Genomic DNA, 13,164 nt, shown 5'->3' with positions numbered 1-13,164 from the left:
AAAAATTACTGCTGACACGACTGTTTAAAAGAGCTGATTGTTTTCCAAACAAGCGTTCTAACAGAGCAGAGCAATCGATTCATAATGATTTAATAAGTCCAACTGTATCCTCTTGACCAAAGTAGGAAACACCCATTAAAAAGACTAGTGAATGCAACATGAAATACTGGGATGTAATAAAGAAAGTTTTACTCATCAAGTGGGAGTGGCATGTTATTTTCCAAAAATGTTTTGATTTAAGTTGATTCTCTGCTTGTCAATTCATCTTTAATGAAGCTAGCTTAAAAAAAAGAACATTTTGTAGATATGACATATCTACATAATTTGAAAATGAAAAACACTTTGTAGCTGCTACCTTGGTTGAAGCTTTCCGCTCTTCATTGTTGTCCCTCCAACGTGTGAAAACGACAGAAATTGACAACCAAATCGTATCCTCCGCTGTGTCCCAGTGTGTTTCTGCCTCAAGTCTCGTGGCCGGTTGATCTGACAGACTGTCTTTCACCACTACATCCAACCCTCGAGCAGCAAAGCCAGACGGCTTACCCTTACATAAGACCAACTTTGTGCTGTCACTACCTGTGTTGGAAGCTGTAGCAGCGGCGACTTCAACCCTCCATACCACTGCTACACTTAAAAATAAAATCACACATGGATAGCCAGAAGGTGCTTATTTATGCCTCTTTATCGTGTTTATTATTTGGGCCACCAATTAGTGATATTCGGTAGGGTTTCATTGACTTAACGGTATTTTGTTTATGACTAATAAAGCATTATTTACAGAAAGTGGACAAAGAGTCTGATGGAGAGAGGGAGAAAAATAAAGGTATAGAAAGCAAAAACTGCTGATGTGTTTTTGTCTAGTCATTACATTTTGGAATTATAATTTACTTCATAATCATTAGTTAAAACAGAACAATTTGAGTGCTACCAGCTTCAGTATATGAGGTGGGCAGAACCGCATTGATAACTTTTTTTATTATTTAAAACAAAAACAGCTATAAGCCTCAGAGGAAGTAGGGGGGCAGAGAATCAAGAAAACTGAATTTAAAGCCTCTAATTACAGGAGTCTTGAAGTTTAATCCAATGCTGAAAAATTGCCGTTAAGAGAACATTTAATTTCAGACACAGTCCGAAGCAACCACACTTTTCTTTTACTAAGAGAGAACCAGAAACCACAGAACTTTGAAAGGCTTGTGCCCCTTTAAGTTGCGATTCCAATGCCCACGCCGCCTCAACGAGTCTATTTCGGTGAGTAACAAGTCAAATTTCACTTAGATTGGCCTCAATTCGTGAGCAAAGAGGAACAATTCGCCGAGCTTGTCAGGCTTTCCATTACCATGTGACAAATACTTCGACCAATGAAGAGCAAAATGGGATTTGCTCCATTGACTGAATTATTGAAATGGACAGTTTGAGAGAATTATGGTGCAAAATCCCTTCACATTTCAAGACCATACTGTTCCTCTTATCCTCATCCACTATCTCTGCATTTCGTGATTGTCTCTTTACAAGATTTGCACCATGCGCAGGAGATGATTTGATGAGACTCGCCACCTGTTTTTTTTCTTTCCCATAGCCAATACCCCGTTACGACGTATCTTTAGCTCACTAGTCCTTTCTTTGCTAGTTTGAAAATAACTCGGCTGTCGACGGGCTACCATCTGATAACACACCACCCACACACATGCATCTGCACGCTCACCTACATGCATGAGAAACACAGCAGGAGCAATCAATCTGTGACATAGCAAAGAGGAAACTAAAAATACATTTGCTTTTCTCCGTCTTTTGTTCCGATTCACAAAGGAGACAGTAGCATCGGACAATTGGGATGTTCTTCAAAAAGGGATGTGTGAGAAAAGACTAAAAGGGGTCTGTTCTTTGGGCCTCTTGTGCATGTCTTTCATTATTCTCGTCCCCAAAAGACTGTCACTAATGCAGTCCTTTGAATTCATTTTATCAGTTCGCATTATTAGGCCTCACAGCCAGCTTTGACCTTGCTCATTCTTGCAGCCTAAAGTGTGCATTTTCTCAACCCTCCTTTATGTGACTCATCTCCATCTCTCTCCATTGGATTTCAATAAGGGACATGCTGAAAACCACAGTGAAGTTAAAACTCCATCTTTTTTTTTTTTTTTTTTGTGCTGCACAGTGACCAGCAGCTTTTCCCCCCCAAAGTTGAAAGCTATTTGATGTCTCGTCAGAAAGCAAAGAAATGCAAGCTTAAGGGGAAAAAAAACCCTTGGTGTAAAAGCACAACATGATACAGACAAACAACTCAGCACTCAAGGTCAAAAATATTGCATTGCCTGTCAACAAACTCAACATTGCTGATGGTCTGAATCTAATGAGCACCCGTCACATTAACAAAGCCATAGGCAGCACTTTTTGTACTGCACCATGGTCACAAAGCAGTCTTTCTGACCTCTGACTAAAACACCAAAATTATCTTGTATCTGATTTTGCCTCTGCCATCGCTACATCCTATCTTCAAACCGCATAGCTGAGCAAACCTTATCCAAGTCAGCTTTCACGTTGCTGGAACTACCTCACCTTGTGGCTCAAACGTCCAACTGCAGCTGGTTGACTAGCACTCTTGGTGCCTTGCTCCTTTGAGATATATCAGATGCAGAAAGAAGGCATCTAAGACATAGACCGAAGTGTTCTTTGAAAAATGCTAGATTATAAATGTCCTTTTGTAAATCAGGTTTCAGTGAACTGCAATCCAGAACCGCACAGCTTTCTGGGGGTTGTAGGCAGAGGAAAGGATTTAGCCACTCAACGTCTCATGGCCAGCTAGCTAAGTAAGGTGGGTGGCATCAACAAACTTACAGTTGCTAAGCTAGCAGCAACCTATTGAGAAACTTTCACTGTAGCAGTATCATCACCATGGCCTATTACAAAAAATAAAACGATCAAAATGGAGTGAAGGGAGAAAATGAGTACAACGGATTGAGAGGAAATTGTGGATAAAAGAGGAAAGGTCACATCACCAGTCTGGCTGCATTTTAGATGTTTCAGTCTATAAAACAAATCAATTATCGGTAGACTGGTAAACGCTTATATCGTGATATATTTTCCAGCCCTATCGCCCAGCCCTACTTGTTTTCATTGGCTTATTTAAATAGACTCAGGTATAATTTGCTCAAAAATAAAGTAATACCAACCAAACGTCTAAAACTTAAAAGGCTAAGCGATGTCAAGAGCATCAAAGCACACACTGCACATTGTCACCATGTTGTTTCACCTCAAGTGTTGTGGGCTGCTATTTTTAAAGACTGTCTATCATCGCTACACCGTGCTCTAAAGGCAACTGATTCAACCTTTATAGTATTGTCACTATCTTTCTTGACAATTTAGAGTTGCAACAGTGGGAGATTGATTTTAACCTTGGTGCTATCAAGAATAAGTTTTAGACTGAAAGGCTGGAAAGGAATGAAGACAGGCTTCAGTTGGAATGTCTATTGAGTTTCCTTTACCCCAAATGATTTTGTAGCCAGAAAAGTTGGAAAGGCGAAACATGAGTTCAAATAAATGCCACTGGAAAAGCCAGTTTTTCACTTCTAACCTGATGCACAGGTGTAGTAAAATGGAAGGGTACCACCCCAATCCTTTCATACTTAATGTCTTTTAAGGTAAGGACATTATTGCCATAAGGCTCTGAGGGCCATTCTTGGGTTGTATGAATCTCAACAAGAACCCGATTTCTAGGATCATCACAGACTTTCACTGATGCAATATTTGATGATGAATACGCAACAAGATGGGCTTACTTTGAGGGAATGGTGCTGAGTTTGAATTTGCCAGATCGACTACAGCCAAGATGTAGCTTCATAGATAGAATACACCGACTTGGTTGTTGAACAATAGCACGTGTTTTACGTATGCTTTACTTTGTACCTGAACGAAACTGTTATAAAGCCCATATGGAAGCAGACCAGACAAAAACAAACGCGCATATAGTTCTAAACACACAGAGATGTTTCCAAATCTGGTGATAAGAATTCAGGGATGCATCTTGACGTCTTTTACAAATCTGCAAAGCCATTGACTGTTTGGTTTTTCCTCCATTTTTCTTTGCTGTAACCCCCTTGATTTTTATGTAAAATCCAAAGCGTTTGCCTGAATATGACCTGAATATCTGCATTGTACTGGAGGCGGTAGACTGGACGGCACGTCATCTCAAGCCAAGCTTTTCAAAAATTCCACAAAAGAAACCCGTGACTGTTCCCTCTAACAGATTGCTTGCCCTCTGGTTGTGCTTCTATCAAGGGAATAATAAGTGGAGTTGTTGTTTTTTTGGGGGGTTTTTTAGCAAGCTTTACACTGTACAGTAATTCCTCAGCTTTGCAGCGTTCCATAAGGAGTAAGTGAGCTCAAACCTCTTGCAGGAAGATCTCCCCACAGACAGATGTGATTTGTATTTATTGTGCCGCATTGTAGGTGGAATTAATGACTGGTTGCAGGGAATAATCTGCCAGGCGGAAACATCAGTCAAGTTGTGACTCATTAAATCACATGCCATTCACAGTTGAATGTCAGCAAATGACACTCCATTAATTATACGATTCCCTCCACAAAAAAAGAAGAAGAAAATAAATAAATAAAGGGGACTGAACTGCTCAACCATGCTGTGACCATGTCTGCCAGGCCCAAGTGGACGGGACGTGAATGACGGAAATAAATACTTGGGTGGTAGAAGAGGTGAGAAAACACAATAGAAGGTGAACATAGGTGCATTAAAACCGCTTGACCTCAATGTTACCCTAAAGCTAGACTCTAGTGCCATCTATTGAAAACGTTTGTGAAGTTTATTGGGCTTCTTTATGAATTCATCCCCAAATTATTCGTAAGGCTTTAAAAAAAAGCAAAGCGGATTACTTGTTGACGAGGCATGCTTTTTTTTTTTTTTCTCCCTATAAATCGAACAACCCCGAATCCCCGATTGGTTGGTCGCTTTCAGAGCATGAAAAGTGCAAATCTGACTGCAGAGGACGTCGCGCACTTTTTTTAAGTTAAAAAAAAAAGAGAGAGAGAAAGAGAGAGAGAAACAATTGCGCATGTAAGACACAGACGAGAGCGTAATTAGTGAGCGGTTTACCTTCCTTGAGCAGGCGTGAGTGGATGAGGAGGATGAGAAAGCAGCAGATCGCCGCTCCGGTCAGTGCCCACGCAACTCGGAGCAGCTGCATCCTGGGCGTCTGTGGGAGAGGGGGCGGGGGGGGAAACGGTTTGTCGCGGACCGACACAGCCGTGCAGCGGTGGTGTTGGCTGGGGTGGTAGTACAGCGGGAGGGTGGGGGTTAGGAGGTGGTGGTGGGGAGGGGATGGGATCAGCCCGCAGACACGCACCGGTTCCTTCTCAGCTGTCCGTGCAAGTCGACGTTCATCGTGCAGGAGATAAAAAAATATATATATATTTATCGTCCAATTTTAGATGGGGTTCCAGAAAAAAAGAGAGAGAAGAACTAAAAAGAAAATAACATTATGATGCGCGCTGGTTTGCGTCAGAGCGGCTCCAAGAGGGGCGATTAACCCCCAATCAGTTCCTGAGCTGCTTGCCTCTTCAATCCTTTAGTTTTTTTCTTCAAAAAAAATTCTTATTTAGATGATTCGCTTCTCTCATCGGATCAGGAAAGCGGACTGCTCCCTCTTCGAGTGCGCACGGCGGCTCCACGGGCGATCATCACCGCTCTCCGCTGCATGTTACGCACATCTCTCCCGCTGCTGGAGAGGTAGAGGCGCACACTGCCAGCCAAAGTCGCCTCGCAGGCCCCCTCCCTCTCTCTCTCTCTCTCTCTCTCTCTCGCTCTCTCTCTCTCTTCACCTCTCCCTCTCTCTTTCTTTCTCGTTTCAGTCAGATCCAACTCTTCACGCTTACGGACAGCAACGGCGAGGTTAACATCTCACCTGCACCATCGGAGCATCAGAAGCTAAATTTCCTCTACTTTTTTCCCTTTTGTTGAACAGGTTGTGCAAAAGCTTGGATCCCTGTAGTTACCAGCAGATATTTTGTGTGTGTATTCCTAAGAGGAAAAATCCCCCCACCCCCCTCACCCCATCTCCTCTGCTTAGCTCCAGGTTACGTCACGACTTCTCCAAATAATTTCCTCCAGCTATAACGCATGAAGATCGCGCATTTGGAGCGTTTCCTCCTATAGGGACTCAAAGTGAGGGTAGCATTGTTTTGCACGTTCATTGTTAAAAACAAACAGTTTTTCTGTCTAAAGGTGATATTCTTCACTTTATTCAGGGATGATGCAGACACGGAAGGGGGGAAATATGACTTTGATGAACTCAGACTGAGACTCTTTTAAAATGATACCCAACACAAGTTACACACATAGGATCAAAACAGATCCACAAACAACGTGGGTTTCTTTGAGAACTGTTCACAGATATTACAGCGCAAATTAGTGTTTAGTTTGTTTTAAATAAAGATCTGAAATGTGTGGCAAAGATTTGTATTATTAAACCCTCTTTCTGATTTTCAAAAACAAAACAATGCAAAAACAAATGTGTTTCTGTGAAGGCAAGGGCCGGTTGTAGCAGAGAGTGTCTGTAAAATTACGTATTGAACTCTCCAAATATCAATATCAATCGCTTTGAGTAAAGTTTAGTAGTCTCCAGCTAAAGGAGAATATTCATCAAGGACAATATCAAGAGATCCACAGCAACTCAGAGACCAAGAGCTCAGGTGGGATAGGCATTAGTCACTTCACAAATATTATCCTAAAGAAGGAGAAGCAAAATTAAAGACATTGTTGCCTCCAGCAGGACAGCAGCACTCATGTATGCTTTGTGTTTCGTCAAACACTTCAAATCCCAACAAACTACTGAAGTTTGTGGCTATAATATGATAAAGATAAATGGGTCATGAAGCCACTGCTCCTCAAAACAAACAAAAAAACTAACATTGCAATGTCAGTAAGGTTGGCTGCCATAGATATCACATCTAATTAGACGCTAACAGTCTCCATGGGCCCAGACCAAGTGTGTATTTGACTATGCCCCCGCCCCACCACCTCCATTTGTTTGTATATAGCAAAGTTTGCACGTTCACGCTCGCATCAATTCGTCCATCCACTGCAAAGGAAGGTAATTAACAGAGATGTAATCTCTGCGAGGATTTGGTGTGGAAAGACTCCGTGTTTGCTTGTGGCTTGTGTGGGAGTGAGAGCCTGACATTTACACATGCTGAGCCTATAGCAGCCCGGCTTCACGGGAAGAGCAATGAGCTATAAATATGACTTTATGCATGTGGAAGGAAAAAAAAAAAGTCTAATTAAGAGGGAGAGACGAGAGAAAGGAAACGGCTTGATTCTGCTCAGTAACCAATCGCAAGATTTCACAAAGTCTTTCAATAGTGACAGAACAGAAACACGTCAGAAATTTTATGCTATCTTGACTTATAAAATGTTACCAAAAGAACTAATGGGTGGAATAAATCGTGATGATCCGTAAGAAAAAAAAAGCACAAATTGTTTAAAAAGAATATTCAAATGATTCACAACTGATTGTTTTTTAAAAGTAAGCAGAAAACAACACATGAAGGGTAAATTCAAATTGTTAGCCAGCTGATGACGTCTAAAACTGTGTTCACACAAAACACTGCAGTACTGTGAAAAGATATTTGGCCCCCTTGCATATTTTTTCTTCCGATTTTTTATTTTTATTTTATTTTTTATTTTTTTGTTGCCACAGCTAAATGTTAGAATTTAATACAAGACAAAGAGCAAAATACAGAAAGTTGTCCCAACTGAACATTTTCCTTTGTGAAAACTAAACCTTCCCCACAAACGTAACAATTTGTATCAACCTTGGCAGCCAAAACAGGCATCAAGTGTTTCGGATAACTCAAATGAAGAGCGTTTTTCAGGAAAACCCGGCTGTTTTACAGAATTGTTTGAATTCAGCTGCGTCAAACGAGTTTGAAGTACCTGTTATGGATCACACCACAGCATCTCAACCGAATGTAAGCCCGGAAGTCAAAACCTTCATTTTGTTTTTGCTTTTTTTCTTTAAAAAAAAAACAAAAAAAGTATTTCAATTCAGAGGTCTAATTTTTTGGTAAAAGTCTCAGAATTAACGGTTCTATTAAATACAGAAAGTCTTCCAAGTGAAGTGGCCCCAACCATGACACCACCACCCCACATGTTTATCTGTCAGTATGATGCACCTTTTCTGAGACGTCGCAGTAATTTATGCTAAAAGTAACACTTTGCACAAGTTCAGTGCCTCATCAGCTAACTGAACATGTTTTGCCAGAGCTTTTAGTCACAGTCAAGATGTCTTTGACCAAAATGACGTCATTGGTTTTTATCTCAGAACTCTACGATCGTTGAATAATGAACTAAATTGAGACAAACCTGGACCTGTAATGCTTCAGATGTTTGTCTGGGTAGGTTTTTATCTTTGCACAAAGTTTTTAATTTGAAAATGGTTCAATTCTGAATCGGTTTTCTTGTATATAAAGCTGAACCTTTGCTCGGAGACCTTGAGGAACAACCTGGCTAGACGTTGTAAAGTCGAGATGGCTCTTCTAAAAATTATTTACTAATTACACCTTATTCACCTTCAGCGCTTCCACGTCTCCTCTTACTTTCTCCTGCCGTTACACCCGAGCCGTGTTCCTGTGCTTTTCCTTGCCAGGAGCCAGGAGAGGCGTTACTTTCTTTGTCCTTTGTGCAGGTCACTGGCTGTGTGCCAGCCAGAGCTCATGCCAATAAAAGCTGTGAGTAATGGCCTAAAACTTCTCCATTCACTGTGTTTCCCATTATTTCCCTCAGCCAATAAATCTGAAGGTCTTAATCAAGGGAAAAACCTGGAACACGCAGCCCGTGTCCTGCAGGGTGTCCAACAGCGAGATCCTTAATTTTTAATCGAAGATTTAAAAAAACAGTTGAGGTGTCAGGGAGTCCCGTCATCCAAACCCCGCCAATGTGACTTTGTCCTCAGACAGGTGGCGGTAATATTGTTTAGGCAGATGAACACACTGCTGCTGTCAAGAAACAAAACTGCCTTTGGGCCTCTGAGATCAGCTGGTCTCTGCATAAAGTCCCCAAAGAACCTAATAAACTAATAATTGAATAAATGTTACAAAGACCCCCAATTACTGAGGAAAGAAGTCACAGCAGGGTGGAGCGCTCCACTGGGGCTCCAAGTGCAGCTAGTAAATCTTGGATGTCCACGAAAAAGGGACTCCGCATTCTCCCGCAAGTTTTAGCCAAAATTTATCACCTAAAAATAACCAGATGGAAAATAAACGTTCCCACAGGAACATTTATTGCTCTCCACGGTTACTTTCTTACTCTTTTAAGAATTAAAGTGGCTATAAATTATTGAGTAATGTTTGAAGCTATATGCTCATCAAGAAAACATACATGCCAAATGGCAATTATGTGGAGCTTACTAAGCGTAAAGCGAAGAACTGAAAGTGTGTGATTTGGTAAGGGAAAGGTAGGCCTGACATTTTCAGCAACAATCACTTCAAGGTGGGTTTGGGCTGAAACCAGGAATGAATGTGTTTAAGGGAGCATTCACACCAGCCCTGTTTAATCCGCTTTAATCCAACTCTGTCTCGTTTGCCAAGAAAGTCTGGAGAGGAGTGAATGTGCAATCAAACTCTAAAAACCCTGGTTCGGTTGCAATGAACTCTGATGAGGTTCGAATGCTTATGGAAATGCCACTTCGACTGGAGACCACTCTAAAAGCAGGAAGTGAACTATAGCGCTGGGAATTCTGGGTAAATTCAACCTAGGAAAATGCACAAGTCTACCGCTAGTTGGAAAAATAGCTTGTGGTCTTCCTGCCAGTGACAAATGAGAAAAACTACAACTGCTAAAATAACACTGGATTAAATAATCCAAACTTGTGGAAGCCAATCAGCTCCATCATCCTAGTTTGAGTTACACAACTACATTATGTAGAAGGCATTATGTAATTTGTGAATGAAATTCCATGACATGTTTTCTAGGTTGAAATAACTAATCTTGGTTTGTGCATTTAAACAAAAAAAAAAAAAATTTAGCTCTGCGAGAAGGCTGGAACACACCAGAGGAATACGACAGAGCATCTAAACCAGATCACAAACCCATTTCATTACATGACTGGCAGTGTGTTGCTCTTCTTACTGTCAATCATTTGATGCACACAGGAAAGAAAACCAAGATTCTCACAAGAAATAATCAATCAAGCTGCCTCACGTCAAACATCTGTCATTTTCATGTCTTTGTATATGAGAAACATATCTTAGAAGAGATGTCGGTTAATTATTCTGCATAGTGTGTGTGTGTGTTCAATTGTCTGATATAGCTTATCAGGGAACAAGACAAAAAGAATGAAATCTAAAAAGATAGAAAGATGAGCTCCAAAAGATACAACTGTAGAAAATGGCTTATTAAGTTTGGCGAAGGGTTTATTAGCTGCCTGACAGGAGATTAAAATATATAAAAGGAGAACATTTTGAAAAAGCGCACAGCACGAGTTTATTATGGCTTTTTTCTCCACATTGAGCCAAATGGAAACAGATACTGAATAATCTGCAAGCAAGGCAGTTATTATATTGATTCATGCATACCTATCTGTGTAAACAACTTCTCTCCTTTCAAGTCTTTTCTTAGCTGGCATTAGCAAAAAAAATAAATAAAAAAAGTGAACACATTCACTCATTTTCTTTTACTAAAGCTCATAGAAAATTATATTCTATTCAAGTATTTGCCTGTGGCAAATTTCTGTTCTGTGAGCAGTCTGCACGTTCTCCTGGTTTCTGGTTTCATTTTTCTAGCTAGCTGGGATTCCTGTCAAACACATGAATGTAAGGTTAAACAGTTGGCTGCCATTCAAGGTAGAAGTTTGGACAGATTAAACTGAACTTCAAATATGCCATGAAACTTTCTCTAATGCTCAAATTTTTACATGCACGATAGATGGTTAAAACCTGCACATGGCTGGGCGATATGGAGTTAAAAGTTTTATCACGATATTTTGTGGTAGTACCTTGATAACGGTAAAAGTGACAACCACTATTTATTACTACTTTTTAGGTAACTGTATGGCTTTATGGTTGTGATTGCAGGACACAAACACAAATACTGCTCTTGACAAATACACCGATTTGTAATATTCTTCTTTAAGACACAAAAGTGTCATTTCTATTACTAAAATTCACACTGTAGATTTAATCACATTTTCACATCTATTGATATTTACTGACACACTTTTGTGGAAGAAAATCATAAAAATAACAACCCCGACAATACCAAGAGTTTTAAGGGGTTTAAAACAAAATTAATCAGAAATTATTGTGATAACGGTAAACCAGAATCTCATGACAACAAATTTATCGCGATAAATGATAAACGATATATGGAACCACATTATGGCCAGATAATGGGTGGATGAATGATAATGGGCAGGCAGAGCCCCTATATTATATTTTCCTTTCTCATTGTAATGCAGAATATTAAAATACTTAAACCAGACATGTCCATATTGCATAGGAAAGGTTAGAACAAATGTTTGAACAGTATAAGTACCAGACTACAAGTTCAAAAATGTGGCTGGTGTTTATTTCTGAAATTAAAAGGGAACATTTCAGGAGAAAAATTACATTATTAAAATGATTTATATCTTATACTGTTTCAGAAATATCTTAACTTCAAACACTGCTCAATAAATCATAACCGAGGCAGGGGGAAAAAAGCATTGCGCAGCAAGGTTACCACAGTTCAGTTCACTTTCAAAGCACACAACTCGAGTGGAAAGCTGACTTCATCATTTAAATATTGATCAACTATTGTAATGAAAACGTTATATTCAATCTGCTACCGTGTAATGAAGAATCAATACTCTATCAGTATTAAATGAGCCACACTTTTCATGCTATTCTGAATTGACTGAGGGAAAGTTAACAGATGCGAGTTTCAATTTTCATACCAATCTTTTATGTGCGAAACGTCTTCCTCGATCAGGAACCGGGGCTTCTGGGTAAGGGAGGGAGGAGAAATATGTGCTTTTTACTGCATGAGTATTTACATATACAAATAAAATTAAGAGGTAAAATATCAAATTTGTATTGAAACAAAAATAAAAATAAAAAACAATCTAAACTTTCTAGTTTGTTTCTAGGCTAATAAATGGAGTAAGGCAAAGTATTACTTGTAAAAGCAGCATTTAAACATGATGTAACAGAGGTAATTACCTTAAGAGTAATACCAAAATGTAAGGGTCATGTAAAAAGAAATTTTAAAATGCTTAATTAAAGCACATCTAGAGACCACCACTCTAACTGAATGTCTCACCTGAGAAGCAAATCTGAAATATACTTCTATTATAATAATTGAATTTCCTAAACATAATAAAATTCTGTGTCCTGTTTTAATAGGAACCTGTTCAATCAAACAATCAGTCAAGTTTATTTGTGCAGCACATGTCAGCATCAAGGAAATTCAAGGTGCTTTAGATCATAAAAACTCAAAAATTAAGTCAAAGACACAGTCAACAACTAAAACATAACATTTTGTCTGATGGCATTATGACGCATCAGAATGTTTATCAATGTTTCATTTATAATGTTTCCAAAGCAACTCTAACCAGGTGTGTTTTAAGTCTGGATTTGAAGGAACTCAGCGTTTCAGCTGTTTTGCAGTTTTCAGGAAGTTTGTTCCAGATTTGTGTGCGTAGCATCCGAATGCTGCTTCTCTGCTATTCTAGTATTTTATTATTTTAGAAAAATAGAAGGCTGATTAAGTCACACAAAATATGACTTCCTTGCTTGTTATCTTTAGAGTAGTCAATTGTTGATTTCCAACCTTGTTTTTTGTGGGAGCATATTGACAAAACCCAAGAAGGAAACCTTGAGAAATCCCAAAAATTATCTTTTGTCAGTTATAATGGTCTAATGAGACAATGTAGTGTTGATTAAATAAGATCTTCATCGAGCAGTTTCCAGACAGTCAAGGGATTGATATCTATATAATTGCATTTTGTTTGCATTTTGGCATATTACTCTTAAACCTAAAAGCTAATGTGTTTAAGTTTATCAATTTCATTGAGCTGTGGAGCGTATTTAAAAATAACTGATGAACCTCCTGCCTCATGTCTACCAGTAATAAAAAGCAACACGACAGAAATTGAAAAAAAGCAGCAATAGCAGTACAGCGGG

At 39.4% G+C, this 13,164-nt stretch overlaps 1 protein-coding gene across 3 annotated transcripts in view; it reads right to left on the bottom strand.

Annotated features, from left to right (window-relative positions):
* Nucleotides 1-13,164, bottom strand: part of tafa5a (TAFA chemokine like family member 5a) — a 159,084-nt gene that overhangs the window by 107,477 nt on the left and 38,443 nt on the right. The window contains exon 1 of one of the 3 annotated variants that reach the window (XR_478105.2): nt 5,102-5,284. The exons of the other annotated variants lie outside the window; for them this stretch is intronic. The gene's annotated coding sequence lies outside the window, so the exon portion shown is untranslated. Of the gene's footprint in view, nt 1-5,101; nt 5,285-13,164 lie in introns of those variants that run through there. 3 annotated transcript variants of the gene reach the window in all.

The sequence above is a fragment of the Poecilia formosa genome, unplaced genomic scaffold (genome assembly GCF_000485575.1).
Source record: "Poecilia formosa unplaced genomic scaffold, Poecilia_formosa-5.1.2 Scaffold9, whole genome shotgun sequence".
NCBI lineage: Eukaryota > Metazoa > Chordata > Actinopteri > Cyprinodontiformes > Poeciliidae > Poecilia > Poecilia formosa.
This window is presented reverse-complemented; position numbering and strand designations above follow the sequence as displayed.